Source organism: Pelmatolapia mariae, linkage group LG5 (assembly GCF_036321145.2).
Source record: "Pelmatolapia mariae isolate MD_Pm_ZW linkage group LG5, Pm_UMD_F_2, whole genome shotgun sequence".
Classification (NCBI taxonomy): domain Eukaryota; kingdom Metazoa; phylum Chordata; class Actinopteri; order Cichliformes; family Cichlidae; genus Pelmatolapia; species Pelmatolapia mariae.
In genome coordinates this window covers 6,437,904-6,461,820 of record NC_086231.1, presented here as the reverse complement: position 1 = coordinate 6,461,820, position 23,917 = coordinate 6,437,904, and the positions used below count along the sequence as shown (strand labels likewise).

The window sequence follows — 23,917 nt, the reverse complement described above, 5'->3', positions numbered from 1 at the left end:
AAAGTTGAAGCAAAAGTGAATGGCATGACATTGATTTTCTACTATGATCATTCATCTATTCACCACAAACAAAGTATAGAAAACAAAAGGAATTTTCTGGAGACTGCAGCTAAACAGTTGCACTGGGCCTTGCTGAGATCCTGAAGCTTATCGTGATCAAAAGCCGCATGATGCGGAATCCTCACTGGGCTTGAGATTGTTACATTGTTTTTTATTTGTTTGTTATTATCATTCTGTCCATCCACTCCTTTTTCCCCTCTAATTGCCTCTGTGAAGGGACTTTTATCATTTTAGATATCATCGTTATAGTCCCCTGACTTGAAAAAATACATAAGACAGTGAATATGGGTATGCATCTTAATTAGTTGTTTAGAATGGTGATGAGACGTTTTACTTTTTAACCATTTCACTGTTTCATTGAGTGCTGAAAAAGAATCTAAACCATTTTTCACATTATGAGAAAGGAAATAGGAGGAATACCCCAAAATAAAATGATCGTTACATCTTCTAATCATCACACCATGCCCTCTTTTGTATAGTCACATGGACTCCCCGAGAGCACAGAACGCGGTCCTCTGAGAAGCAGCTATACCAAATCCTATACTGCTTTTTCACCTTCCAGTGTGTATATTTTCTGCTGCATGCTGTGGCTCTGGGGGTGTTTTACACTGATTCCCGGGAGGCAGGAGTCTATTTATACAGGATCTTAAAACAGGATAGTCATACACCTCCCACCTCCCAGCTCCACCCTTGCAGCACCAGCTTTAGGTGACACACAGCCACATGATAGCCCAATCTAATCTTTTAATCGCTCTGGTAACTTCATGTCTCAGGGTGAGTTGGAGCAAGCTAACGGTGGGGATGGAAAATCGTCTGCAGAGATGTGATATGATCCTTGAACACGTAGCAAAAAAAACCACACACACACAAACTCCCATGCACACTTATACACACTGTCCCGCTCCACCCCATCCCCAGAGTACTATGGCGAAGCCTCATGTATCTGTGGGTATTAACAGATCAGCACAGAGCTGTAGCCACCCTGCTTTAAAGTCTTTTCTTGAGGTAGTGCTTCAGAAGCCTGCTGCAGAGGAGGATAAACGCACAGCAATCCCCCAGGCCCAGCGCCTCCTCAGCTCCCTCTTTGCTGCCCCCACCGTCTCCTCCATTCCTCACTTATCCTCACTTTCCTTCCATCCCTTATTATTTCTCTCCCTCTTCTTTTCCTCAGCATCTCATTCTTTCTGTAACACTCCTTGTCCCCACCTTCCCTTTGGCCTTTCATAGTATTCTACTTTTCATGTCTACTTATCGTCATCCTCTCCCATTTTGTGTCCATCACTTTCTCGAGCCTTTGCCCCCACGTCGTTTTCTTTCTGCTTCAGACCTCAGTAACAAACAAGGCTTATTATTATTGCCATAAAGTAGTATCTCAATCTGAGAAGACACAGAGACACTGCAGAGAGTGAGGATGACAAGGGGGAGAATATGCAGTGAAACTAAAGTTAATGAACATGAAAAAATGCAGTGTAACCTCTGTCATAAGAACAAGCCCCAGTCACACATTTCTAGAGACCAGTTGGCTACCCCCTGGCCAGGTGTAATTGGTCACAAAGAGGTATAGAGAACTGCACTGAAAACCTCTTTGGTAATGTTCTGGTTGCTAACAAATTTCCACAGTTGCAATTTGCATGGAAGATGCTGCTTTGTCCACAAACACTCACTAACTACAGAGTACTACTGAAACTATGAAAAAGAGACTGTTTACACTCAAAGTAAAAACAACCTGTGCGGTCCTAGGGGGTTGCCAACCAGTCTCTAAGCCTGAGTGACTGTGGCCTTAGGTTAATTATGCGGTAAGGTAAATCTGAAAAACTAAAGAAAAAAAAAGATTACAAAACAAACTTCTCTGGAGTGGGGGTTGCAACCACATAGAATAAATAATAGATGACAATATTTTCCGAATGTTGTCAGAACTTATTTTTTCAGGACCAAAACTCCAAACACTAGCACTACCTGACAGCCAACTTAAGCACTGAGGAAAATCGAGGTTGTGGAAGTGAGGTCAAGATAACAGTCCTGAAAAACAAAAAAATAACAGTTTAACTATTAGTCAAAAAGTATTTTTGTGGGGCTACATGGCATTTGAATAGATTTTTATAATCTACAATTCTGCCATATTACGAACTCTTTGGTTTTTTTGTTGTTGTTTTTTTCTCTGGTGATATGTAATATCCATGTTCACTCTGTGATTTCTCTTCCTCTACCCAACAGAGTGACTGATTGGACTGCACAAATTATCTGTGTACAAATATAACATTTACTGTGACTTGTAAACCAATGTAATGAGAGACATATCACATTTTTGTGTAATGGTTGACTTAATGCTGATCAAATTCAGTTTTTTTTTAACATATATCTGTGTGTTTGCTGTCAATGAGTCCCTGGGGACATCCTAGAGATTCTGCAATCCAAAAACACTGAGAGACTAATGTGGTCAATATATTGCATTGACACCCTGCCAAGACACAGAGGCAGAATGAGTTCATTACATTTGGTTTAAAAAGGAAAAAAAAAACAAGACTCTAGAGCAAATTGCATTTCTTTTGGGGGAAAAGTAAAAGCTACACTATATTCATCAATCCTTGTCAGGGTGTTATTAATTAAAAGCAAAAAATAAAAAAATAAAAGGAAAGAATAAGAAAAAAAAACTTGAAATAATGCTTGAAATGTGCTTGAAATAATTTTGTAAGTGAGAAAGGAGGTTAAAAAGCTAAAAACTGCTGCAAATATAATCCTTGTTAAAGACTAGACAGAGAGAGGCGTGTAAATAAAGTGACAGAGAGACATGTAGACAAATACTTTGCCATTCAAACACACAGAATGATAGATGAACATGAAGGCAGACTGACAGGCAGACCAGGGAAGGCTAAGTAGGCTGAATCCAAATTAAGCTGATCAGTGCTCACTGTGAGTTAATCTAGTTATGTGGATAAAGGACTTCCCTATGGCTAAAAACACAGCAAGTTATGAGTCAGAGTGTGTGTGTGTGTGTGTATCTGTGCGGGTGTGTGTTTGTTTGTCTGTCTGTGTGTGTAGATGTGGGAAAATGAATCACGTGCATCTGTCTGTTTCCCAGTGAGCAGTGTTGGAACCTCGAAAGCTTTCTAAATAGCTAACAGTTGCAACCTGTGTTTTGCACTCTTCTTACATTTTCAAAGAGAATCAAACTTTAGGCAGTGACTCAAAAAGTTATAGAGACTGAGACGTTAGGCCAAGACAATGATAATGACAGACAGCATGTCAAACCTGAGATTCACACTGCAAAGTGTGCTTCTATTAGGGGGTGTAAGAGACGTTTGCTATACTGTAGTGTGTAGTGTACTGTGACTGGGGAAATGCAGTTTTTTAGGGCATATTACTAAATTAATCTACAGTGTAAGTTTTAAAATCTCAGAAGCATATGTCAGAAGATCCCCTCTCATGTGTATAACACTTGGAAGTGCAGTTAGAATGCAAACTAAATCTCCAAATCAGTCAGACACCTTTACTTCTTCTCCCCCCATTTAGCAGTCTTCACTAAAAGACATCAAGGGTAAATGACTGTAGTGTTTCTTTGGAACTACCAAAAATATAGTAACAGAAAAGCATTTTCTGAAATTAGAAAAAAGATGAATACAAATTCAATCAGCTCTGTGTACACTGCCTGCATATCAAAGAGAATGAGGAAAGGGGAGGGGTTGAACTAGAAGGCCAGGAGATTTACGTTTGAAATAGGCGTCAACTTCAAACAAATCCTGATATTCATAAAATACTTTCAAAACATTACTGAGCTAAGGCATGCGTGCAATGAAAAAGCATTATTTACAACTGAGGAATAAAAGAATATGAGAGCTCTAAAGTGACTCAAAAAGACAGCATGAGAAGGGCCAATTTCCCTTTGACTTTCTAAGTTAAGGATTCCCTGTGCCGAGCAGAGAAGTAAAACATGGACCCAGAAACATGACAGTATCCGGTGGAAATGAGAGAATATGCCTTTAAGATAACATGATGAAGGAAATGAGAGGGTTCTTTCAGCTGCTCTGGGATATTCTTATCTGTGTGTGGAGCCAGACTGAAGTAAAGCACTGTTAAATTGGTCTATCCAATACAGTGAGGCTGAAGACTGAAAATGTTTGGGGCTGATATTTAAGAGTCATAGATGAAGTATGTCTCAAAACAGAGGTGCACCTACAGTAAACATAAGGTATGTTTTGATATATTTTTTAAAAATTGAAACAAAGATCATAATCACTAATGGTATAAAATATATTTTAAAAAAGAGACATTTAAATATGGCATTACAATCTCAGTAACCCTAGCTTTTACTGTACCGCTGCAAATCCAAGAATCCCACTGAGGCCAACAGAGCTGCAGCCATGTTCCCAAACCCAAATCACCTTGATTTATCAGTCTTTCAGTACTTCAGGGTGACCAGATCAAACTAGTTGTAATACTGGCAAATGTATGCAACTAACTACTTCTTATCCTCCTCTGGATCACAGGGACAACATCCCAAGTAGAGCTGCCTAGACTGCCTACTCCCCCTCCAACACCTCTACTTCTTTCTGGGTGATACACTGTTGTTTCCAATCCTACCCAGAGATGTATCTCTTGAGTTTGTCTCCTGAACTACAGTCTCCGCATAAGCTATCTCCTTGTGTCTCTTTTCTATTGAGTGCCCTTAGGTCACCCTATCTCCAGGGGTAAAACTGAGAAACTGTGTATCCTTCGAAGGATACACATTTTTCTCCATTTGCATTTACAATAATATTCTTTCACTCCATACCCACAGCTCACGGCCATGTGTAAAGCTAGGAGCATACATTGACAAGAACACTGTTAGCTTTGTCTTTAGGCTCAGATTTCATTTCACAACAACGCTACTACTACAGTGTCCCGATCCACCTGTCAATCTTCCTCTCCATTTTTTCCCCACTTGAGAACAAGACTCCAAGGTATTTGAACTCACTTGAGGCAAATCACTTCTTACATGGAGCACCTATTTACTTGTGTTGTTTAGAAAATTATACTTCTATCCTCAGCTAAAATATCTCAGTCACAGATTTTGGTCAAAGTGTAGATGTACTGATGTGCTACAATTTTTCACTAGTGGAAAAACAAAAACACTGTGGTTAGCACTGTCACCTTACAACAAGAAGATGTGGAGTTTTCATGTTCCTCCCATGTCTGTTGTGTCTCTCAGAGTACTCAAGTGGACAGTGCAAAAGTTATATAGCAAAAATTAGAATACAATAAGAATAAAATACTGTACACAACTGTACAGAATAAAATAGAATAAAATATACAATAGGATAAAAATAGAATACAAATTCTATATACAACTGAGTAAAAATACAACTTCAGAAAAGAGTATTGCACCCTTATTGCACATGTGTGGGTTTGTGTGTGTTTGATCAGTTGATTGATGGATAGTTGGATCGATGGATCAATGGATGGATGAACCCATAGATCGATGTGTTTACATACAAGTTTTGGGATTATTCAGGTCCTACAGTGCAGACTAACCAGTCAGGTGAATCATACACAACCTGTTGTCAATACTACCACATGTCGATTTGTTGGGGTGGATGTCCTCTGTTCAAGCATAATGTGCTGGCCAAAAACAGACTAGCCTGGGAAAAGCAGGTGCATTGTTTCTTAAGAAAACAACAGGAATCCTTCCTGTGCCCCCCAACATCACGTCTCAGAAACTGCCTTTCTCTCAAACCTCGCTCTGCAGATGTTTAATTAGAGTTCCAATGACGAATTATTTCCATAGAAGAAACACAATTAATTTTGTTGTTTGGTCAAAATAATATCAGGTAATTAAAAAGAGTTAACCTAATTAGTTTCACTGCTTTCTTTTTTGAATTTGACACTCATGAACAAACATTTGTGTGCATGCTTACAAGTATTCCCCCTGTTTTTGCTAAAGAAGATCTTGTTAAAATGTTTCATGTTGAAGATGATTTTGAAAATGGCAGCCAAGAGGAGAGATCAGGTACTGGAGGCTCCACTATATAACTTGAATTTTAACAATTTAATTTAAAGCTTAATAATGCATAAATGCTTTTTATGATATGTATTTGATATATGCACAGGATATGAAATGTGTGACTTTTGTACTTTTTAATTAATATTATTATTTCATTTTACGCCTTTGTGTCACCCTTTTTCTTTCTGGATAGACAGTTGTCCGCAGGTAAGTGTCATGGAAAATTTAACTCTCAAAATGGACACAAATAATTTTACTGTGTCATGTGTCTATTTTTATTCCTATATTAGGCAATTATACTATACTATATTGAACTCTGTAATTACTATTGCATGTCCATTTGTAGAAAGCACTATGTATTTTCTCTTGGGAACTAGTTACAAGACCTGCTGTTGTTGTAATTCAACAACAGCAACAACCATTTACCAAAATAACTGAATTTGTTAAATCAGTGCAAGTTGTGACTAGAGAATTAATTAGAATATCAAGGTATAACTGGGTGCCTCACTCAGGACATATTAATTTTGCTTTTTTTCTGATTTACATACGTCTTTAATCATCACCCTCCTTCATTTATGTTAGGAAATTTTATCTAATTTTGCCTCAATGAATGGCCTACATTTCCAGCCAAAGCTTCATAATAACAGCTCTTCTTATTCAAACAGAATCTCACATTCAATGAACAACAATATGTACGAGAAACTAAGTAGATATGATGAGCTATTATTGGGAAAGCTGACCTTTAAAACACTTACTGTGCATTTTTTAAGAATAAATATTGACAAAGATTCCACTTTTTCCAAGGCTCCTTAACTACACTTTCACCCATATTAACTACACACATTTTGAAGATGAGAAATTGGCATTGGTGAATATAATTGTCTAAGTTAAACAATAAGTAATACGAAGCACAGCACCACATACATACAAAGCAGAGCTGCAACATGGAAATGAGCAGCGGTATTAAGACTCAGATTAACATTTAGATTAATCTCTCTGAAAGAGAAGGGTTTGGTCTTCAGCAATGTCACTAAAAACCACTGTGATCTACAGTATGTGAAGCTTTTAGGCAGATATGAGCCTAAAAGACAGTTCAAAGTGATGCTTTTATGAGTCCAGTGGTATTTGGGGAAATGACTATCACTGTAACAGCCAAATCTTAACAGCACTTCTTGATGTCATCTATTCTTTTTGGTGCAGGGCTTTAAAATAAAATTTAAAAACGTAGCTAACCATGAGATACTTGCATGGTATGCACTTTTATTCATCATAGAGCTACAGCACTGAGTAAAAGTCGTCTACATCTGGACCATCACTATTTGCTGTTTTAAAGAATGGAATAGTCAGAAAAGGCACGACAAAATCTAAAAGAACAAGACTGAAAATCAGAGACAAAAGATCTTATGGGGGGATGAACCCAAATTCAAGATATTTAATACAAACTCTTGTCAGAAAATATGAAGCAGGTCACCAGAGAGGTCCAACAATGAATTCCTAGACCTCTCTGTTGAATGCACTTGAGGTTTTGTCAAAATTTGGGGCTGTCTGCGGTGTTGAGGAACTATGAATGCAGAAAAGTACCAGCAGATTTTGCTCTACCATCTGGCAATGGCTTAGTTAATGGCCTTAGTTAGACACTTTAAATCTTAGAGTATATGTTTGCCTTAGCTCAAATGGGCATACAATGCAAGCTCTTTAATACAGAAGAAAAGTTTAGTTTTTTCAGAATATATTATTAGCAAACATGCTCATGAAGGCCAGCCTCCTTGGTGAAGGGTAAGTCATACAGAGTGTTTAGCCCTGATGAGAAAACAACCATGGATCACTTCAGTGGCTGATGGTCTGGAAAAAAATTACTTCCTGAAAGCTTCTGTGAATGGCTGTCGAACATAAGACGTGTCAAAAATGTGCTTTCAGTGTGATTGTCTAAAGGCTTCCTGTCTTTGCCTCTCTCCTTCTGTCTTTGTCTCTCTGTTTGTGTAGCTGTCTATCTTCCTCAGTCTTACAAAAATTGAAAAAGATTTTTTGAAAGAATAGCCCACTTCCCTGCACTTCACAAAAGTGGTGGAATGACAATGGGGCTGTTAAAACCGCTTGGATCTCCTAATGCGTATCCTATCTATATTATTGATTTCCAATTCTGGTAGCAACTCTCATAGACCTGTAAAAGAGTCTCTACCTCACCCAGTGGCCAGCAAAGTTAGTTTATATAGATACACAGTCCAACACAAGGCAGACACACACACACATCATCCAGGCATGAAATAGCACCATGTTCAAAAGCGGCAGTGACCAAAGTCCAAACTTCAAACTCTGCTCACATCAAGCCCTGCCAGCCTGAGAGGAGAGGAGCTTTCAGACAGCACAGCGAGCATCTTGTCTCTAGCCTGTCTGCTTGGCCTCTTTTCTCTTTTCTACTTCACTTATTTTCCCATGGCAGACAGAAGCTCTGACCTTGTGTAATGTCCTGACTGGCCACTCAGACAAATCTTCCCACTTAATGAGAGAGTGTCAATGGTTAGCCAGCACCATTAGCTCCAGCTCCTGTCTCTAAATCTACCTGAGAGAGGATTCACTGCCCCCAGTGAATACAGTAGTACAGTCACAACTGAAAAATAACCAAAATTCAAATGTGTTTGCTACATGGAAACAGTTACATTCTGCATTTTCTAAACTTTTGTTCAATGTAGTTTTGAGTTATTGTTAGTTATTTTGCTTTTCCATGTGGGCATGTCAGGAGTGTTCTGACTTTACAGTGGCAAAGGCAGTTTGTTTTATGTTTTTTTTACAATACCAATTCCAACAAAAAAGTTGGAATGCTATCTAAGATGTATTTAAAAACAGAATAAAATCCATCCATCCATCCATCCATCCATCTTCTTCCGCTTTATCCGGCCGGGCCACGGGGGCAGCAGCCTACGCAGAGAAGCCCAGACCTCCCTCTCCCCAGCCACCTCCTCTAGCCTATCCGGGGGAACACCAAGACGTTCCCAGGCCAGCCAAGAGATATAATCTCTCCAGCGTGTCCTGGGTCTGCCCCGGGGGCCTCCTCCCGGTGGGACATGCCAGAAACACCTCACCCAGGAGTAGGGATGGGTACCGGTATCCAGTGCCATTATGGCACCGGTTCTGACATAAACGGTAGTAACCAGACCGAAAAGCAGCGCACATTTCGGTGCTTTATTTCAGTGCTTTTTTTTCCTGAGATGTCATACACTTTGGATTCTAGCTAATCATTTTACCTTTGCAAGCGTAGTAGGCGGGCCCAGGTACGTACGTTCTTTTAGAGCAGAGCTACAGATTAAAAATGCCCAAGGCCAAGCGGTCAAAAGTCTGGCTGTACTTCACAGCAAAATATGCAAACTCAGCAGCCTGCAACAAGTGCTTCAAGCTGATACTGTGATACTGTGCAAAGGAGGTAACTCCTCGAATCTGATGAAACACCTAGCAACGTATAGCATTTTGTTAAAAGCCGAGAAATGCACCGCTTGCTGCGAGACCTCACACCGTGCACATCTACTGCGGGTGGGTTGCCTGTTATCGGACCCGGAGTTAGCAACATCCCCCAAGTACCCGAAGAGGAGAGTCCTGGCCCCTAGCCCTGCCAGTGTAGCAGAAATGATGACGGATGATGATGGCAGCAGCAGCCGTTCTTCTCTGCGTGAGTAGCTTAATGTTGTTCGTGTGTAATTTACGTTGAGTAGGCTAACCACGTTATTAAATTAACGCATGTAAGGTGAACTAGCAAACACAGTCGTAGTTACATGCGGCTGTCTTCTTGTTTGATGGCAGGTACTCCCTTCACCCTGGCCAAAAAGGCTAAAATGACCAAAGAAAAAGAGGTAAACAGCTAAACATGAGAGGTTTTTGGACAAAGTTTGTGTTTTGTTCCATTGTTTAAGCACTGCTTCCAGCCAAGAGTGATACCATATATGCCCTATAGCTGCAGAAAAGGCTAACATTGTTATCTTTTTACAAAAAAACAGCTAAACATGAGAGGTTATTGGACAAAGTGTGTTCTCCATTCTTTAAGCACCGGTTCGAGCACCGTTTAAGCACCGGCACCGTTTCAAAAGTACCGGTTTGGTACTGGTATCGGATAAAACCTAAACGATACCCATCCCTACCCAGGAGGCGCCCAGGAGGCATCCTTATCAGATGCCCGAACCACCTCAGCTGGCTCCTTTCAATGTGGAGCAGCAGCGGCTCTACTCGGAGCCCCTCCCGGATGGCTGAACTTCTCACCCTATCTCTAAGGGAGAGGCCAGCCACCCTTCGGAGGAAGCTCATTTCCGCCGCTTGTATCCGCGATTCGGTCACTACCCACAGCTCGTGGTCATAGGTGAGGGTAGGGACGTAGATCGACCGGTAAATTGAGAGCTTCACTTTTACACTCAGCTCTCTCTTCACCACAACGAAGAGAGAGTGATGCGGACGGTGCAGCGTCCGCATCACTGCGGCCGCAGCACCAATCCATCTGTTGACCTTTGCTTCTGGCCGCCGCCCGGCACACAATGCACCAGACCCCTACGGCGCCTCCTGCGGGAGGATGGGCCCATGTCCCCTCTTCGGGCTGTGCCCGGCCAGGCCCCATGGACTAAGGCCCGGCCACCAGACGCTCGCCCTCGGGCACCCTCCCTGGGCCTGGCTCCAGGGCGGGGCCCCGGTAACCCTATCCCGGGCAGGGTAAACTGCTCCCTCGATGTTTTCCTCCCTCACCCAGGACCAATTTGCCATGGGAGACCCTACCAGGGGGCAAAAGCCCCCGGACAACATAGCCCCTGGGATCCCTGGGACACACAAACCCCTCCACCACGATAAGGTAGCGAGCGCAGGAGAGGAACAGAATGCAATGATTTGCATATTTATTACTGATCTGCATAACCAAAGAAGAATGAAAGAAAAAAATTATAATATTTTAAGAAATAAATGAGGTCATTTTGAATCTAGCGGCATAAACACATCTCAAACAATGCCATGTTTATCACTTCTCTTAACAACAGTCCGCAAATGTCTAGAAATGGAGGATACCAGTAGGTAGACTTTTGAGAAAGAAACGTTATCCCATTTTTTGTATGTATGTATGTTGGATGGAGCATATGTTTCTCTGAAGCCTGTATATACCGTTTAGCATTATGGTGTCTTTACCAATATGCTTTACAAATGGGTTTTGGGTTTTCTTTTTGTTTGTTTTTTTACATTGCCTCAGTCCATTTTAAATGAGATTTAAAAATGGAGATTCCTTTTAGGATCAGATTTGGATCCCATATGGATTCTTCTTTACATGATGGCATGATAAAATGAGTTCACAGAAAGACATTTCTGGAAGTGTTCCTAAGCCATTGCAGTGATTTCCATGACAGAATCATGCCTATTTTAAATGCATGGGCATCCAGTATTGATTTTGCTCAAAGAGTTTACGTGAATCGTTTGATGATATTATGTAGTGTAGGTGATTATATATTCACATATCACATTCATATATGATATATTCTTATCTTCATAATTTTACATTGAGGAAAATTATTATGAAGTTGTTTTCCAATTTGTAGATACAGTTTTTGCAGATTGGTGAACCTCCTCCCATCTTTACATCTCCACCTCTCAGATGCCCTTTTTATACTCAGTCATGTTACTGACCTATTGCCAGTTAACCTAATTAGCTACAAAATTAGCACTTTAGAAGCCTTTTGTCCCAACTTTCCTAACCCATTGCTGTCATCAAATTCAGAATATGGTAATATTTTTCATGAAATACTAAAATGTCTCATTTGAGACATTTCATATGTTTTCTTTGTTTTATTGTGAATAAATTTGTTTATGAGTTTATGAGATATGCAAATCACACACATGCCCCGTTTTCCTCTCCCTAACTGACTCAGCTACATGGCTGACCAACTAGTGAGTAGTTGTGTCCTGTTGCAAATAAATGTGTGTTTTTGCATTAGTTAAAGTTAGTTAAAGGTTTCGGGAAAATTATTTGTACATTTACCGTGTTTTAATATTAATTTATTTAGTCACAGGCCTCATACCCTAGCTCTTTTCAGTGGACAAAGTAATTTATTTTTTTATTTTTATGTCACTCTGAAGACATTGTAATATGATCTGAAATTTAAACAGACTGACCACAAAAACACTGCTGAAAGCACATAATGTCACCAGTCAAATCTGGTTGTGGTGTGACATGAAAGATTGCATCTAATGCGTATGATGTTGTTTCCAGAATTAAAAATGAAACCCCAACAATCTGTTGAACTGCTGTAAGCTAGAACTTGGCAATGGTGGGGAGTAAGAACCTTTTTCTAACGGAAAGAAACTTCTAACACAATTGACCTCGGGGTGGGGCAGCAATTTGCAATGATCAGTTGGAGGTTAAGAGCATAGAGAGACTACAAAGGAGTGATGGCATACAAACACATGAGGAGTAAAATGAGTACGAGTGTAGAGGAGAAATGCCCAGAAGGAGCAGAAGGGCTTTAAGCTGAATTCTGGATTTCAGCCAATCTGCAGCCAATTTGAAAATGATTTGGTTATGAAACTGTTATGATCAGAAAGGCACACAGTGTTCACTCCACATACACATCTCTGCATAAATGGATATTGAACTAAAAAAAAAAATTGTGACGCAGTTATTAGAACTGTTGCCTCACAGTGAAAGGTTCTGGGTTTAAATTCTCTTGTGTGGAGTTTGCACGTTCTCCCTGTGCCTCCATGTTCATATCTCTCCAGCTATTCTGGCTTACTCCCAAAATCCAAAGACAGGTTATTTCAAATTAGCTGTAGGTGAGCACTGATGGTTGTCTGTCTCTCTGTCACCCCAAATTGGATAAACTGTTGAGAAAATGGATGTTTATCTCATTTATTTGTGCCTATGTGCAAATTAAGCTTGGGTTAAAACATGCCCTATCACACCACTAACCGTTTGCATTGCAGAATTATGTGTTGAGAATGACAGTCCTGAGAGAGAATGTGCACCATAACCTGGTGCATCACAAAATGCCTCCAAAGGATGGCTTGTGTGTAAGTGAGATAAGCGAGAGTCTCGCATATGTTATGCATTGGGAATGGAGAAATTGGTGAACCTATCTAATTTTGGAGAACACTGCTTGCTTTAAAATGAAAATGCTTTAAATATCACTGCTTACATTTGTAATTATTCTGTTACCTTCTTAATACTGACAGAAATAGAAGCTGGAAAAGATTTTTGTGAGAATACAGAGCATACCGAGCAAAGGTCTGACCAATCACACCCTGACAACATCAGAGAGTTACTTGGCTTGTCAGACAGTACTTCAACGTGAAAGTGTCAACTCTCTAAGAAAAGCTCCATGATATTAAAACACATCTCACCTGATTCATGAGGCTTTTATCTTTCCAATGTGAAGTGGACAGACCTAGGAGTCCTTCTTTTAAACCTCAACCTAAAATTCTCCAGCCTTTCAAAGAAAAGAAAAAAAAAAACACTGCTCTGAATGACCATTCATCGACCCGTCCAAATGGAACCATTGTTCAGAAAGAAAACTCCAGGGATGGCTGCGTCTCCTGTGGGCGCCACATTATGAAGAAGATGATAGATGTATTTTAAGAGGTCTTTCAGACTTTCCTGGCTGTTCGAACATATTCTAACAGAGTGGTAGCCATTAGTGCACACAGTCAAAACTGGAGAATCTATAAAACAAGGATGTCAAATATGTTCGATGAGCAGTGCCCATTCAGGCTCTGCAAACACAAATCACTGTCAGCAACATGCTCAGAGTGCACACTGGCACACAATAGACAAGCTGCAAGCAGTCTGAATCACAAGGTCTCTTGCTGGAGGATTTTGCGAGAAAATCTGTTATCATTAAACAAGAAAATAATATATATATATATATATATATATATATATATATATATATATATATAGGATCAGTAGTCAGAGGATTGAAGTAATTCTCAGGGACATTTTGAGGAAAGTCAGTCTTTAAATCAACTTATTAGGGTATATTAGTAAACCATGAATAAACTATTCTGCACCAAAGCACAATCAAATAGTTTTTGTAACATGTGTGACAGACACTTTTGCCTTGAGGCTTTTTCTGATGAGATTTTAGCAAATAGTAGCTGAAACAACTAAAGAGCCAAATGCATCTCTCAAGTCCTGTGTCAGGTCTTGTCAAGATTTTCTTTCCCCCATTTCTTGAGAACAGGACTTTCACGTACTGATCATTAGCTGAATATACCTTTTTAGGCCCGTTTCTTCTTCTTTTTTCCACCACTTTTCCACATTTTTTTAATGGACACTGCACACATTGCTCTGACATGCCAAGTCTCTGGTTGGTCTTAAACCATCTCCAAAGATGGTAAGATGATAAGCTTTTAAAAATCATCTTGTTAGTGCAAAACGACAATTTTATACTTGTTAAACTGTGTCATCTTTGGCGTTCATCACAGATTCAATGAACAAAAAAAGAATAAATTATGTATTTTTGCAACACAAAAACAAACACTGACACTGACAAAGTGCCTAAAGATAAAATTCAAAATTTTCTGTCATCACACAACACTGGCTCACCCCTTGAGTTAGGTGCCTTTTTGTGCTTGAATGATTTATATATGAGCGGGGGAAAAAAAGTATTTGTTTGAAAATCGTCAGGTACAAGAGGTATTTTCGGATTTCAATGTCTTACTGGTTTGGAGGAGGTAGTTTAGTGTGATGGCGAGACAAACTGTAGAGTCCTTCAAAAAAAATGTAACAACTTTTTTGTCTAACTATTCTTTCTGTTGAGATTTCTACTGATAATAACTGTATTGCTATATATGGAATTTGAATGTATTTTCTATGATTATTATTAATTTTTTTATATTGTTGTACTACATGACTGTAAAAAGTGCTTTATGTTTATATATATATTGTATACAACCCTTTATGCTCACTTTTTACTCTACACTGTCTGCAATGACACTCTGTTAAAAAGAAAAGGCTTAAAAACTTACACCAGTCCCTAATGCACTAGCTTGCACTGTACACTGCCATTTTTTTCATGTGAAAGCTACTGCAATTTTGAAGTGAAGTGTAGGAGCTAATAGAGAAGCCACTTTTAAAAAAAAGAAAGAGACAAAAAGACAGCACTGATAGAAGGACTAACAACAAGCGAAGATCACCCATCCTCTGTGTGGGGTTTTTTTTTTTTTTGAGGTACTGAGTGGGGTGGGGTATTGGGCGTCTGTGTAGTGCAACACTGAAAAATTGCTATGTCCCCTGAGAGGTGACCTGCTTATGTAGTGTGCTCCCCCTTTAACCTAGCTTTAAGCCATTCTCACCTGTCAGATCATTGCCTGGGTGTGTATATGAGTTTGCAGTTGTGTGTTTTTGTAGAAGCTCACATGTATGAGTCCTTATGTGTTTGTGTGTTCATGTTGGATTTTATTTTTCCTTTCTTTCTCTTTTGTGTTAAGAAGAAAAACAATTTTCCTCAAACCGGGTCAACAGCCCAAAGCCATCCAAATGAAGCTCAAAGTTTATCCTTCTCACTTTCTCTCACACACACCAGTCATTTTAACATATGGCATTTAACAACACATTTATGTCTATTGTGACTGCATTAACAAGTAAGGCAATATTAGCCACTTATTTAGATATACGCAGTATGCATGACAATATGCTCTATATAGTCACAATGCGCTTTAGAAGGTTCGTTCATGTTCGTATACAAGACCAATATTATTTAGAGAGGGAAGCTCTCAAACATTCAGTCAGGTGCTGCAAGCATCTCCTCATCCACCTTTACACTTTTGTTCTGCAGCATCAGCCGACTGTAATCATGACTGTGACAGATACTGACAAAGGTGAGATTCGTACTACATTTCAGATAGCAGTAGGAGAGTCAATATTGATGAGAATGTCCAGGAATAATACAGTGGTGCTTAGTAAGCAGGTACACAGGACAGAAGTCATGGACAAGTAAATATTAATGAATAACATACCTGAGCGTTATGGCGAGAATGTAATGAGAATGCAGTCTCCGTTGCAGCAGCCGTTGAGAGCAGCACAAAATGTCAGTGGAAGGGTTAGAAAAACTTGATGACACAAAAATTTGAGGTATTAATAAAAGTCTAGTTTTGCACAGTTCGTTGCAAGTCATTCATTACAGTTCTTGTTATAGTTAGGATATTACACTATGTAGAGTAAAACTAATTCATTAAATGTACAAAAATGTATTTTCCAAGGGAAAAAAAGTTATTTGAGTTGGTTCAAATGTTGAAAATGGACCATGCACATATTTAGACCCAGAAATGTTCTATATTTAGTGTCAAAATCTCATTTGCTGAAAGTAAAAGCAAACCTTCCTAACGTGCGCATTACTGCTTTTGATGTCAGTGAACTTGAGATGATATCAAACTAAATACAGCAGAATGTAAAAAAAACAACAACTGGTAATTCAGTTGTTAATTTCTAAAAATAAATAAAATAGTACTCGTGAGAAAGCTTTTGTTTCCTAAGTTTGCTTGCAGAAAAAAGAATATAAGCTTTCAAGAAATCTAAGAACTTTCATTAAAAGAAAGGTTTCTTGATACTTAAAAAAAAAAACACAAACACAATAACATTTGAAATGGCAAACTAACAAACGTTTCAAAATTACAAATGGGGTCAGCATTTTGCTTTGCCAATTTCTTATTTTGAAAGCTAATTAGCTAAATGCATTCATACTATTCCCTTGAATGTGTCATGCATTTAGAAACTGTTTTTATAAATCATTTTGATCATTATTTTTGTTCATAGGCTGGAACTAAATATGTATTTTTTTTCACCTCGAGTCTTTAATGTGTTTGCCACTTGAAAATACCAGAGGAAAACACGATGAAGGTCATACAGTTGTAAAAACACTCCATGTCTTTAGACACGAGTATGCTGCAGCCTTTTGTGGTCATTTGTCAAGAGCAATTGTGGAGAATAACGTCAAACAGCAAAAACACTCATAGGTGTATGCAAATCAGCCACACGAGAATTCTGCATTTTTTTAAATATATATTTTAAAGAACCTACAGCATATGTAAATATACATGCATGTACATTGACACACATCCTTGGCTGCGCATACGCTCACACACACATGACAGACACAAAGTGTGCGTACGCATATTTAATTCCATGGTGTATTTGAAGGAATAAACCACATCTTTATTGTCAGTCTGCCACTGTAAGCTGGCTCATCATGTCATTTGGTGATTAGGCCTTTGTGGACCAGATGTTTCAGTAGCAAAGGGCTATACGCATTAATCCAGGAAACATAACCCACTCCCCGCCCTCCCACATTTTACCTCGCCTTGGCGTGCCTTGCCAGTTGAAGCCCAAGTTTCTCCTGCCTCTTGCTTTTCAGGCTTGGCCAAGACAGTGTTTAGAAAACAGTGTGTAGTAGTGTTGTTATCCCCGCATAGCGCCTTGCGGGTCTGAAGATGCGTAATTTTCTCACAACAAGGGTTCCCATGATAGCTCTCTGCTTTGAGTAGCTATTAATGCCCTTTCTTGCTCAGTGGTTTGTCAAATGCATTAATCTGAGGCTTGGCAATGGATGGAAAGAAGCATGGGAGTGAAGATAGAAAGCATAGAGAGCAGAGGAGAGGAGAGGAGAAGAGAGGAGGGGGGAAAAAGACAGCATATTTTTCTGTGTTTATTAGGACTAACAACCTTTGACCAAAGCAGAGATTTGAGGAGTTGGACACCATCACTGAAATTTTGATGCCTCATTCGGTCTGTCAACAAAGCAAAATGACTTTTAAAATGATTCCCAACCCCTTACATGTCAGATAATTTCTTACTCATTAAAGCAATTTGTCATCTGCTATCCAAAAAAACATTACCTGCATCTGTTTAAGAAATACCTACAGTCCTTTCACTTTTAATTTATACACTGCTCAGTCTTACAATATGTTGTCCTCAAACTTGAGTTTTGCACTTGTGCCTTCATACCTTCACAGAACATTTTAACAAATATTAATGGTATTTTTCTCAAAATGTTAAAGCGCCAACGTGATAGAGGTGCGTCACTGCATATTCATTAGAAGACACACAGCTAATGCAGTGACAAGCTCAAAGTGACACTGAAGATTTGATGAAGTATTGACTGCCTCTGGCTATCTTCCCAAAAAATGCTCCAAAAAAATGCATGCCAAAGAGCTAAGACACTTCCAAGTCCTTGCTTGCAATGTCAGTTCATGCAGAAACAAATTGATGATTATCTAATAAGTAAATTTTGAAAATTTAACTCAAATTAAAAATGTTTGTAGGATCAAAGAAAGCGCGTGCACGTTACAGAGGGGCTTTCATTGAGAACAAAGAGGAACTTGCCCATGGGATGTGTCGAGTGAGGGAGATAAACGGCAACCAAACAGCTCAACATCTCTGTGGGTAATTACAAAGGACTTCAGGGTCTCTTTGTCTGTGGGAAATGAGTTGTGTGTCATGTACAAACACTGTAAAGCAGTCTCTGGATTCATTAGCTCCCATATCTACATAGAGAATAAATAAAAGAATTTTAATGTAGCTGTGCCATGACTTTGCGCTTCCGCTGATTTTATACAATTACTCAAGAAAAACCAGACAAGCACAAACAAGGCAGTAATGACCTGTTACATCAGGGCAGAAGTTATCAAGGGAAAATTTATCTTAAAGCTGGTAAGGTTTCTTTTTTTCCCAGTTTATTTTTTGTTTATTTATTATTTATTAATTTGCAGCTCAGGAACATCGCAGAATGTGAATTAATTGAAAGAAGAAGACTCTCATATTTCACTGTTGACTTTACAGGGTTTTTGGTTTGTCTTCTTCAAGAAGCCAGTAAAACCTTTTGGTATGCATGAATATGATGCAGATTTAGTTGTTTTGTTTTTTTACTAAGACATACAGTATGTTCAAAGAATAACTTTGCAAGAAAAATCTGGTCTGTTATCATCATAGCAGCAGTGAAGGTTTTCTTAAGCTTTCTGTGATTTGTAACTCATTCAAATGCTGGTGTAGGCAAGGCAATCAGTCCCTTGTTGGGTGTTTAGCGCTTGGCTTCAATTCAGTGTCACCTTCTGGCTCATAGGCTGAATGGAGCCTTACTACTAACACTCCTGCATAGCAATGACACACAGAGGACACTAGTGAGGTCTTGCTGATTTCTCATTCACTCTGAAGACTGGTGAAGCTTCTGCTTTGTTATTCCAACCTATAGCAGTAGGACACATTTATGATTGCACTCTTATACACATTCCCAGCATCTCTTTCCTACAATGTAGTATTTTTGTATTTTTTGATAGATCACAATAACACCCCGCCCCCTCCCCAAGAACAAAAAAAAAAAATCATATCAAACTTAAAGTGGCCAGAAAGAAAAAAAGGAAGAAAGACAGAAAGAAATCATGAGAGGCTGATTTTGAAGCTACTCTGGTGACATCTTTCAAGAAAGAGCCAGTGGAGAACAGGAGCTATTCCCTCATTTCCCCTTAACCCCTCCCTCTTATCCTTTCTGATCTGATCGTAACAATCCCCCCCCTACTCCCCATCACCCCACCTTTACCTGGGCCTCACATTTCCCAAGAGGCATTAAACTCACTGGCCCTGTTTGATTTAGGCAGGTCGGGTGTCAGTGTTCGCTACAAGCCCATGGTGAACCATGAATAATGGATCTGCCATGGGTCTGAGTACTCCTGGGACTCCCAGCTGCCCCCTTCCTTCACTCCTGCTGTGACTGGAATAGTCAATGTCCCATTAACAACCAATGATTCATAAAGGTTCCCACTGCCAGCACACAAGAAACAGGAAATGTGCAAGAGAGACTGTTAATGGGAGAAGTCTGTTACACTTTTTTTTTCTTACATGTTTGAATTTCTTAAGAAAAAAAGGAGAATACTTATTAACGTTAAAGTCACTGGACATATGGTTTCATTGAAGGAAGGGTAGGCAGTATCAGTGTTTTTTCTCTCTCATGGCAAACATCTGGGTACTGTGCTTCAAAGAATAACCAACAGAAAACCCAACAGTTGGTGTGCTAATTTCCAAAGTAAGTTTTTAAGCTTTTTGATGTAGAATTCTTATGATGTGATTGAAGTAATGAAAAAAGCAGTTGTGTGAATGATTCCAGGACTTCCTGCGTTATCCAGGTCATACAACTCAAAGTACCCCTGTTGAGCTTCCAAAGTCCCTGTAGCTTGTTCACATAATCTTTTGTTGATCCTACTCTACAAAGTGTTACTGAACAAAAGTATTTACGGTGTATTGTTTGAGTTTTATGATTTATGTTGAAGGGCAGTTTGATCTGCACAAATGCAGGACTGATCACATGCTGTAAAGACAGCACTACTGATGCCTTGTGTATTTTTGTACACGCTTGTATACACTTTTCCCCATCCCTCAGAGGTGAAATCCTGGTAAAAACTACAGTAGTTCTTCCATGAGACATGTATTTGAAAAGAATTTAAAATAGTTCTTGCTTTACTTGCTAGTTTTGCATGTTAGTGTGCATGCAGCTGCGTGTAAAGCAGCTCTCATTAGTCTTGTTACTACTTCTCACTTTACAATAAAATGAAAATAGCGCTGTAGCTTATGGTGCTATAGCATGTATCATGAGGATGCCTGTGGTTGTAGCCTTGCATAGTTCCTCAATGTATTCCAGGAATACTGACAAACTGTCAATAAATGCACCACTTATAGTAGACTGACGTCTTACACCAGTACTTTCAGTGAACTCTAAATTCCGATATAGATTATGTTCATAATCAACACAAAAACACAGCCTGGGTTATTACGGTGGTTTGAAACTATCTTCTGCAAATCTGTTGCAACTAAACTAGCCTGCTATACCAGGAGACATTTACTCCTCCTTTTCCATCAGTCTTCCTTTTCTTACTGTCTGCCACCTCCTACTCTTAAATGTTGAATCATGACCAGAACGAACCAGGAGACAGTTTTTTTCTACCATACTGTTGCTGATAAGTTCCTTTTTCACATAGCTGCAAAACCTAAGAAACAGAAATATAGTCATCTGATTTCCAGACAGTTGTGATGAATTTAACTACCTGATGTAGTGAGCATTGAGCAGTTGGAGGCTGTTTCAGTATTTGAGACTTGTTTGCCCCAGTTAACTTTTTGGACATGCAAGGTACAGAAAAGCACAATGCATAAACAGGGATCATGCATCCCATGTATACAGTGACAAATATATTTACAAACAGGCCACAGAGCATGCCTGAAGTCTACATCATTACTAATACAAGACGACCCCAAGGAACTCTGTAACTCCAGCTTGCTAAGAATGGCAAATGTATTTAAAGGGCTATGACAGGTAAATATTCAGTTTTTTAGATTGACAAATTGGTCATACTGGACACCGAAACCTTCAGAAATAATCTGAATTCGCATTCAGTTAGTTACAGAGATATAGAAATCGGCACACAAAGTGCAAATACAAATAATGCTACATAAGTATGTAGGATACAGGTATGAGGGCAAAGACTAGCTGGAACTGTGCTTCTCAAATAATATGCAACACTAGTACAAAGGAAGAGTATGGGGAATACAATGAAAACAGTGCTGCTTCACTTTTGTACTTTGGGCTTGGGCACTTTAAATAAAATGCTCTTTTTAAGTCCAGCTGCAGGAAGTCAGGTCTGAACAACAATGTTTCTTTGTTGTTCATATTTCCCAATTGTAATTGCCATTGTGAAGCTGATACAGTGCACAACACTGAAAAGAAGCCACCAGCACAATAAAGCTAGCACAATATGAAAAAATCAGTCAGCGAGTTAGCTGTACTTTTGGAGACACTAAACAAGAAGGAACAAATTTGTAACACACATTCATGTGTTTTCCTAATAAACACCTCACAGATATAATATGCTTCGTGTCCAAATTGAACATAAACTTGTAAATTTCTGTAAATCTATAAACAGATTCAAATCGTCAGCTGCTGGCTTTGCTGTTTATTTACAAATTTTCCTGATTGGGAAAAAGAAGAGGAAGCTTTTTAATTCTGACTTCTGAAGTGAAATGAATAAAAAATGATACTTCTTGGACTAACAGAAGGCTTGACTAAAACTAAGGGCAAACTGTGATGTAACAATGCAGCCACTGAATCTCTGGAGGACAACTCTGGAGACTCTTTATAGGAGTGTGAAGGAAAAATGGGACAGAAGGTTAAAAAATTGATACAGAAAGGAAAAAGCAAACTATTTAAACAAAAGGTGAAGGGATAAATGCAAACCTTACCCTACTTTTTCTGTATCTTCCTAATTGGCTCCATGAACAAACTCACTCACTTAAAAAGTGGAGCAGAGTGAACTACAACCTGTCATATGAAATGAAGGCTACACAATTTATTTTTTAGTGGCAAACGTCCTTATCAATACAAGCTAAAGCAGTTCCAAGCATAATTGTCCTGTTTATCAGTTCTATTACAGGTCTTCTAGAGGCATCAAGCTAGGGCAATAAATAAACCCAGGTACTGTAGAGTTACAGCGCAATACCCTGGCTCACTTGATAGATCTCTAATAAACATCACATCCTTCACAAAAAAGAATTATGCTATCTATTTCAATGTCTTCTAGAGTGCAACGTCTCCCATACCAAAGCAATTACCAGGAGTGCCTGAATCACATTTTTTGTTATAAATGACAAGCCTTCACCTTTGCTTGCCAATGAAAAAATGGCATAAATGATTAAAAGAAACGTGATTCAGATAGCAAATGAGCAATGAGAAATGAAATGTTGTTTAGGTAATTTTCTTCATTGACAATTCATTAAATATTTGAAATTCTGTGTCTCTCTGATATTATTGTGTAATGGAAAACCAACGTTGCAGAATTCAAATAAAGCAGTAAAGGATAATTAATGTAAATACACCAAGAGATTCATATTTACTATTTAGATCAGCTTTTCATTGCCTCATATTCATCACAGTGGTAAACTGTGATGATATTTCGAGCTAGAGTTATGGATCCAACGAAAAGTTTTTTGCAACAATTATCTAGCACATAAAGGTTCTTAAGGGGCAACTTTCTGGTTTATTTCTTAATTTAATATTTCTTGGAAACAATAAGTTGAAAAGTGAATGCACAGTGATTGTCTCCAATATGTAGTTGTTTTTCTTTTGCCTGTGACTATACTTTGAGCAGGTGAAGAAATGGGACTTCACTGGTACATCTGTGCTGACTTTGAGCAGGAGGGTCATATTTCCAGGCATACAATGGAAGTATCTGTGGTATATCCGAGGCAAGACCATGTAAAACATACAGTTGCTTCAGTTCCCCCATCAGCAGCAATATCTGCTGCTGTCACCAGCAGGCTTAATGATCACAGCACCATTTAACTCAACAAAAACACAAATACATCTAGTGTTGCAAAATTCCAAATCAGTCAGCTCTCTCCAAACTCTTTATTTCTCTCCCCATGTAGCACCATGAAATATAAAAGGTACTTTTAGCTGCTGTGCTATTTCCCAAGGGGTCATCACAACAGATGGGTCCACATGTTTGATCTGCACGGATTTTAGACAGGATGCCCTTCCTGATGTGACTCTCCCATTTATCCAGGTTTGGGACTAGCATTGAGAATATACCAGCTTGTGACGCCCTGAGGCTGAGCTTGTATTTCCTTTAGGAATCAAACAGGGGATCTTTTGCATGTAAGGTAAACGAGTTAGGAACTACAACACAGAGCCACTATCCACTCATCCATTTTCTTCCACTTACCCAGGTCTTGGTTGTGGGGGCAGCACTATAAGCAGAAACTCCCAGACCCCCCTGTCCCATGTGAAACAGTGCTACTGACTGAATTAAGATTTTCTGGCTCCCTATTCCTCATGTTATTTATTTACAGTCAGTGTTGGGAAGGTTACTTTTAAAATGTATTCCACTACAGATTAC

General features: G+C 39.1%; 1 protein-coding gene across 4 annotated transcripts in view; it reads right to left on the bottom strand.

Annotated features, from left to right (window-relative positions):
* LOC134627414 (cadherin-22-like) overlaps positions 1–23,917 on the bottom strand; it is a 158,960-nt gene that overhangs the window by 115,575 nt on the left and 19,468 nt on the right. The window contains exon 1 of one of the 4 annotated variants that reach the window (XM_063473466.1): positions 13,388–13,589. The exons of the other annotated variants lie outside the window; for them this stretch is intronic. The gene's annotated coding sequence lies outside the window, so the exon portion shown is untranslated. Of the gene's footprint in view, positions 1–13,387; positions 13,590–23,917 lie in introns of those variants that run through there. 4 annotated transcript variants of the gene reach the window in all.